We start from the raw sequence: 7,500 nt of genomic DNA on the forward strand, positions 1-7,500 counted from the left end.
TCACAGACTTCCGCCGTCAATTGGTTAACCGGCGCGGCGCCGGGAGCACGCGCCTCTGTCGGCGGTCGGCCCTCCGGTAGTGCCGCCGTGCATCGTCCGCTTCGGCCGGCAGCAGGGCCCCGAATCAGCCTTCATTCCGACTTCCGAGTTGGAATAATTTCGACTTCTGCCAAGGTCTCGGATCGGCGGTGGGACCTGCGGTAGTCCCACCGAAAATGCCGCCCCTCGGCCGGCACGGCCCTCCGAATACGTCCCCTCGCGGCTCACCGCAGCGGGACTTTGTCAGATTTTCGATCGGGCCGTAGCCCTATTTTTGGCGGAGGGACCTGCGGTAGTCCCACCGAAAATGCCGCCCCTCGGCCGGCACGACCCTCCGAATTCGTCCCCTCGCGTCTCCCCGCCGCGGGACTTTGTCAGAAAATCATTCGGGCAAGGTTTCGATTCGGCGGCCCGAGCACCGGTAGTCAGCCCGTATATGCTGCCCCTCGGTCGGCTTGGGCCTGCGGATACGTCCCGCTGACTGACTTCCGCCATTGGGAATTCGTCCGAAAATCCATACGGGCGACCTTGGGAAGCGTGCGGAAATACCGCCGCGCGGCCCGGGTTAACGAAGTGGGGAGGCCCGTAACGCCCGTCGACCACTCCTAAGTGGTCGAGAAAAACGCCTCCCCGTAAATCTCCGGAAACCCCGCCAATGCCCCCGTACAGAAATTGCATGTGTCAAAGGGGCGGCCGTATCTGACCCCGGCTGCCGAGCCTCTGGAACTCCTGCCCGGCTACGACCCTCAAATCCGACCCGCATCCAGACTTCCGGAGCGGACTCAGTTAACGAATTGCCACCGGGCAACTGGTTAACCGGCAGTTCTCGGACGGCTCGTTAGCCGTGCCGACCGACCCCCCCGGCCGTGCGGTGGAGCAAGACAACAGTCCCCGGGCGGGCAATCGAGTTCCCGACCGGGCCCTGGCAGATCGTTAACCGGCCCGACCGGGACAAGTCGTTAACCAACTTCGGCGTGACAAATGGTTAACCGGCCCGGCCGGGACAAGTCGTTAACCAACTTCGGCGTGACAAATGGTTAACCGGCCCGGCCGGGACAAGTCGTTAACCGACGTCGGCGTGACAAATGGTTAACCGGCCGGGCCGGGACAAGTCGTTAACCAGACCCGAGCCGGCACTTCGGTAACCGACCGGGTCCGGTGCTGTCATGCAGAACAGGACAGAGACTTAGGCAGCGGCCCGGCGCGGACAGTTCTTCCGTTCGCCGGCTCGGTGACAATTGGTTAACCGACCGGGCTCAGGCAAATCGTTAACCGACGTCGGCGAGACAAATGGTTAACCGGCTCGGCCGGGACAAGTCGTTAACCAACTTCGGCGTGACAAATGGTTAACCGGCCCGGCCGGGACAAGTCGTTAACCAGACCCCAGCAGGCACTGCGGTAACCGACCGGGACCGGTGCTGACATGCAGAACAGGACAAAGACTTGGGCAGCGGCCCGGCGCGGACAGTTCTTCCGTTCGCCGGCTCGGTGACAATTGGTTAACCGACCGGGCTCAGGCAAATCGTTAACCGACGTCGGCGAGACAAATGGTTAACCGGCTCGGCCGGGACAAGTCGTTAACCAACTTCGGCGTGACAAATGGTTAACCGGCCCGACCGGGACAAGTCGTTAACCAGACCCCAGCCGGCACTTCGGTAACCGACCGGGTCCGGTGCTGTCATGCAGAACAGGACAGAGACTTAGGCAGCGGCCCGGCGCGGACAGTTCTTCCGTTCGCCGGCTCGGTGACAATTGGTTAACCGACCGGGCTCAGGCAAATCGTTAACCGACGTCGGCGAGACAAATGGTTAACCGGCTCGGCCGGGACAAGTCGTTAACCAACTTCGGCGTGACAAATGGTTAACCGGCCCGGCCGGGACAAGTCGTTAACCAGACCCCAGCAGGCACTGCGGTAACCGACCGGGTCCGGTGCTGACATGCAGAACAGGACAAAGACTTGGGCAGCGGCCCGGCGCGGACAGTTCTTCCGTTCGCCGGCTCGGTGACAATTGGTTAACCGACCGGGCTCAGGCAAATCGTTAACCGACTTCGGCGAGACAAATGGTTAACCGGCCCGGCCGGGACAAGTCGTTAACCAGACCCGAGCCGGCACTGCGGTGACCGACCGGGACCGGTGCTGACATGCAGAAAAGGACAAAGACTTAGGCAGCGGCCCGGCGCGGACAGTTCTTCCGTTCGCGCCGGCTCGTGACAATTGGTTAACCGGCCCGGCTGGGACAAATCGTTAACCGACGTCGGCGAGACAAATGGTTAACCGGCTCGGCCGGGACAAGTCGTTAACCAACTTCGGCGTGACAAATGGTTAACCGGCCCGGCCGGGACAAGTCGTTAACCAGACCACAGCCGGCACTGCGGTAACCGACCGGGTCCGGTGCTGACATGCAGAACAGGACAGAGACTTAGGCAGCGGCCCGGCGCGGACAGTTCTTCCGTTCGCCGGCTCGTGACAATTGGTTAACCGACCGGGCTCAGGCAAATCGTTAACCGACTTCGGCGAGACAAATGGTTAACCGGCCCGGCCGGGACAAGTCGTTAACCAGACCCGAGCCGGCACTGCGGTGACCGACCGGGACCGGTGCTGACATGCAGAACAGGACAAAGACTTGGGCAGCGGCCCGGCGCGGACAGTTCTTCCGTTCGCCGGCTCGGTGACAATTGGTTAACCGACCGGGCTCAGGCAAATCGTTAACCGACGTCGGCGAGACAAATGGTTAACCGGCCCGGCCGGGACAAGTCGTTAACCAGACCCGAGCCGGCACTGCGGTGACCGACCGGGACCGGTGCTGACATGCAGAACAGGACAAAGACTTGGGCAGCGGCCCGGCGCGGACAGTTCTTCCGTTCGCGCCGGCTCGTGACAATTGGTTAACCGGCCCGGCTGGGACAAATCGTTAACCGACGTCGGCGAGACAAATGGTTAACCGGCTCGGCCGGGACAAGTCGTTAACCAACTTCGGCGTGACAAATGGTTAACCGGCCCGACCGGGACAAGTCGTTAACCAGACCCCAGCAGGCACTGCGGTAACCGACCGGGTCCGGTGCTGACATGCAGAACAGGACAAAGACTTGGGCAGCGGCCCGGCGCGGACAGTTCTTCCGTTCGCCGGCTCGGTGACAATTGGTTAACCGACCGGGCTCAGGCAAATCCTTAACCGACGTCGGCGAGACAAATGGTTAACCGGCTCGGCCGGGACAAGTCGTTAACCAACTTCGGCGTGACAAATGGTTAACCGGCCCGGCCGGGACAAGTCGTTAACCAGACCCCAGCCGGCACTGCGGTAACCGACCGGGTCCGGTGCTGACATGCAGAACAGGACAGAGACTTAGGCAGCGGCCCGGCGCGGACAGTTCTTCCGTTCGCCGGCTCGTGACAATTGGTTAACCGACCGGGCTCAGGCAAATCGTTAACCGACTTCGGCGAGACAAATGGTTAACCGGCCCGGCCGGGACAAGTCGTTAACCAGACCCGAGCCGGCACTGCGGTGACCGACCGGGACCGGTGCTGACATGCAGAACAGGACAAAGACTTAGGCAGCGGCCCGGCGCGGACAGTTCTTCCGTTCGCGCCGGCTCGTGACAATTGGTTAACCGGCCCGGCTGGGACAAATCGTTAACCGACGTCGGCGAGACAAATGGTTAACCGGCCCGGCCGGGACAAGTCGTTAACCAGACCCGAGCCGGCACTGCGGTAACCGACCGGGTCCGGTGCTGACGGGCAGAACAGGACAAAGACTTAGGCAGCAGCCCGGCGCGAACAGTTCTTCCGTTCCCCGGCTCGTGACGATTGGTTAACCGACCTCCGGTCCACCCTCCGAAAGTGCCGCCCCTCGGTCCGAACGTCGCTCCCAACACGTCCCCCGGCTGCTCCCCGCCGCGGGACCTTGTAGGTTTTGAATTCGGCGGAAGCCGTAGTTTTGGCCGAGCGCCATAACACGAGCCCTAGCCCCAGCCCAAGCCCTAACCCATATCCTAGCCCTAGCCCTAACCCTAACCCTAACCCCAGCCGTAACCCTAACCCAGGCCCTAACCCTAACGCTAACCCTAACCCCCGCCCTAACCCTAAACCTAACCCCAGCCCTAACCCTGAACCTAACCCTAACCCTAGACCTAACCCCAGCCCTAACCCTAGCCCTGGCCCTAACCCTAACCCTAAACCTGGCCCGAACCCAATCCCCGGGCGGGCAATCGGTTTGCCCGACCGGGCCCTGGCAAATCGTTAACCAACGTCGGCGAGACAAATCGTTAACCAACGCCGGCGAGACAAATCGTTAACCAGCCCGGCCGGGACAAGTCGTTAACCAACCCTAATGCGGCGGGACTTGGAATAATTCCGACGTCTGCCGAGGACTGCGATGGGCGGTGCGACCTCCTGTAGTCCCGACGGAGGAGCCGCCCCTCGGCCGGCACGGCCCTCCGAAGACGTCCCCTCGCGGCCACCCGCCGAGGTATGACGCGTGCGGACCTGCCAGGAGCACAACCCAAACCTTAAAACTAACCCTGGCCATAGCACGAGCCCTAGCCCCAGCCCAAGCCCCAACCCATATCCTAGGCCTAGCCCTGACCCTAGCCCCAACCCTAGCCCTAACCCCAGCCCTAACCCTAAAGCTAACCCCCGCCCTAACCCGAGCCCTAGCCCCAACCCGAACGCTAAACCTAACCCTAACCCCAACCCCAACCCTAGCCCTAACCCCAGCCCTAACCCTAAAGCTAACCCCCGCCCTCACCCGAGCCCTAGCCCCAACCCGAACGCTAACCCTAACCCTAACCCCAACCCCAACCCTAACCCTAACCCTAACCCTAGCCCCAGCCCAAGCCCCAACCCATATCCTAGCCCTAGCCCTGACCCTAGCCCGAACCCTAACCCTAACCCTAACCCCAGCCCTAACCCTAAAGCTAACCCCAACCCTAACCCTAACCCTAGCCCCAACCCTAACGCTCACCCTAACCCCAGCCCTAACCCTAATCCTAACCCCAGCTCTAAGCCTAAGCCCCGCCCTAACCCGAGCCCTAACCCCAACCACAACCCTAACCCTAACCCTAACCCTAGCCCGAACCCAATCCCCGGGCGGGCAATCGGGTTGCCCGCCCGGGCCCTGGCAAATCGTTAACCAACGTCGGCGAGACAAGTCGTTAACCAACGTCGGCGAGACAAGTCGTTAACCAGCCCGGCCGGGACAAGTCGTTAACCAACGTCGGCGAGACAAGTCGTTAACCAACGTCGGCGAGACAAGTCGTTAACCAGCCCGGCCGGGACAAGTCGTTAACCAGCCCGGCCGGGACAAGTCGTTAACCAACCCTAATGCGGCGGGACTTGGAATAATTTCGACGTCTGCCGAGGACTGCGATGGGCGGTGCGATCTCCTGTAGTCCCGACGGAGGAGCCGCCCCTCGGCCGGCACGGCCCTCCGAAGACGTCCCCTCGCGGCCACCCGCCGAGGTATGACGCGTGCGGACCTGCCAGGAGCACAACCCAAACCTTAAAACTAACCCTGGCTATAGCACGAGCCCTAGCCCCAGCCCAAGCCCCAACCCATATCCTAGGCCTAGCCCTGACCCTAGACCCAACCCTAGCCCTAACCCCAGCCCTAACCCTAAAGCTAACCCCCGCCCTAACCCGAGCCCTAGCCCCAACCCGAACGCTAACCCTAACCCTAACACCAACCCCAACCCTAGCCCTAACCCCAGCCCTAACCCTAAAGCTAACCCCCGCCCTCACCCGAGCCCTAGCCCCAACCCGAACGCTAACCCTAACCCTAACCCCAACCCCAACCCTAACCCTAACCCTAACCCTAGCCCCAGCCCAAGCCCCAACCCATATCCTAGCCCTAGCCCTGACCCTAGCCCCAACCCTAACGCTAACCCTAACCCCAGCCCTAACCCTAACGCTAACCCTAATCCTAACCCCAGCTCTAAGCCTAACCCCCGCCCTAACCCGAGCCCTAACCCCAACCCCGACCCTAACCCTAACCCTGACCCTAACCCTAACCCTAACCCTAACCCTAACCCTAACCCTAACCCTAACCCTAGCCCGAACCCAATCCCCGGGCGGGCAATCGGGTTGCCCGACCGGGCCCTGGCAAATCGTTAACCAACGTCGGCGAGACAAGTCGTTAACCAGCCCGGCCGGGACAAGTCGTTAACCAGCCCGGCCGGGACAAGTCGTTAACCAACCCTAATGCGGCGGGACTTGGAATAATTTCGACGTCTGCCGAGGACTGCGATGGGCGGTGCGACCTCCTGTAGTCCCGACGGAGGAGCCGCCCCTCGGCCGGCACGACCCTCGGAAGACGTCCCCTCGCGGCAAGCCAGCCGAGGTATGACGCGTGCGGACCTGCCAGGAGCACAACCCAAACCTTAAAACTAACCCTGGCCATAGCACGAGCCCTAGCCCCAGCCCAAGCCCCAACCCATATCCTAGCCCTAGCCCTGACCCTAGCCCCAACCCTAACCCTAACCCCAACCCTAACCCTAACCCCAGCCCTAACCCTAAAGCTAACCCCAACCCTAACCCTAACCCTAGCCCCAACCCTGACCCTAACCCTAACCCTAGCCCCAACCCTAACCCTAACCCTAACCCTAACCCTAACCCTAACCCTAACCCTAACCCTAACCCTAACCCTAACCCTAACCCTAACCCTAACCCTAGCCCGAACCCAATCCCCGGGCGGGCAATCGGGTTGCCCGACCGGGCCCTGGCAAATCGTTAACCAACGGCGGCGAGACAAGTCGTTAACCAGCCCTGCCGGGACAAGTCGTTAACCAACGTCGGCGAGACAAGTCGTTAACCAGCCCGGCCGGGACAAGTCGTTAACCAACCCTAATGCGGCGGGACTTGGAATAATTCCGACGTCTGCCGAGGACTGCGATGGGCGGTGCGACCTCCTGTAGTCCCGACGGAGGAGCCGCCCCTCGGCCGGCACGGCCCTCCGAAGACGCCCCCTCGCGGCAGCCCGCCGAGCTATGGCGCGCGGGGACCTGCCAGGAGCACAACCCAAACCTTAAAACTAACCCTGGCCATAGCACGAGCCCTAGCCCCAGCCCAAGCCCCAACCCATATCCTAGGCCTAGCCCTGACCCTAGCCCCAACCCTAGCCCTAACCCCAGCCCTAACCCTAAAGCTAACCCCCGCCCTAACCCTAACCCTAGCCCCAACCCTGACCCTAACCCTAACCCTAGCCCCAACCCTAACCCTAACCCTAACCCTAACCCTAACCCTAACCCTAACCCTAACCCTAACCCTAACCCTAACCCTAACCCTAACCCTAACCCTAGCCCGAACCCAATCCCCGGGCGGGCAATCGGGTTGCCCGACCGGGCCCTGGCAAATCGTTAACCAACGGCGGCGAGACAAGTCGTTAACCAGCCCTGCCGGGACAAGTCGTTAACCAACGTCGGCGAGACAAGTCGTTAACCAGCCCGGCCGGGACAAGTCGTTAACCA

This window comes from Hypanus sabinus, unplaced genomic scaffold (assembly GCF_030144855.1).
Source record: "Hypanus sabinus isolate sHypSab1 unplaced genomic scaffold, sHypSab1.hap1 scaffold_649, whole genome shotgun sequence".
Classification (NCBI taxonomy): Eukaryota; Metazoa; Chordata; class Chondrichthyes; order Myliobatiformes; family Dasyatidae; genus Hypanus; species Hypanus sabinus.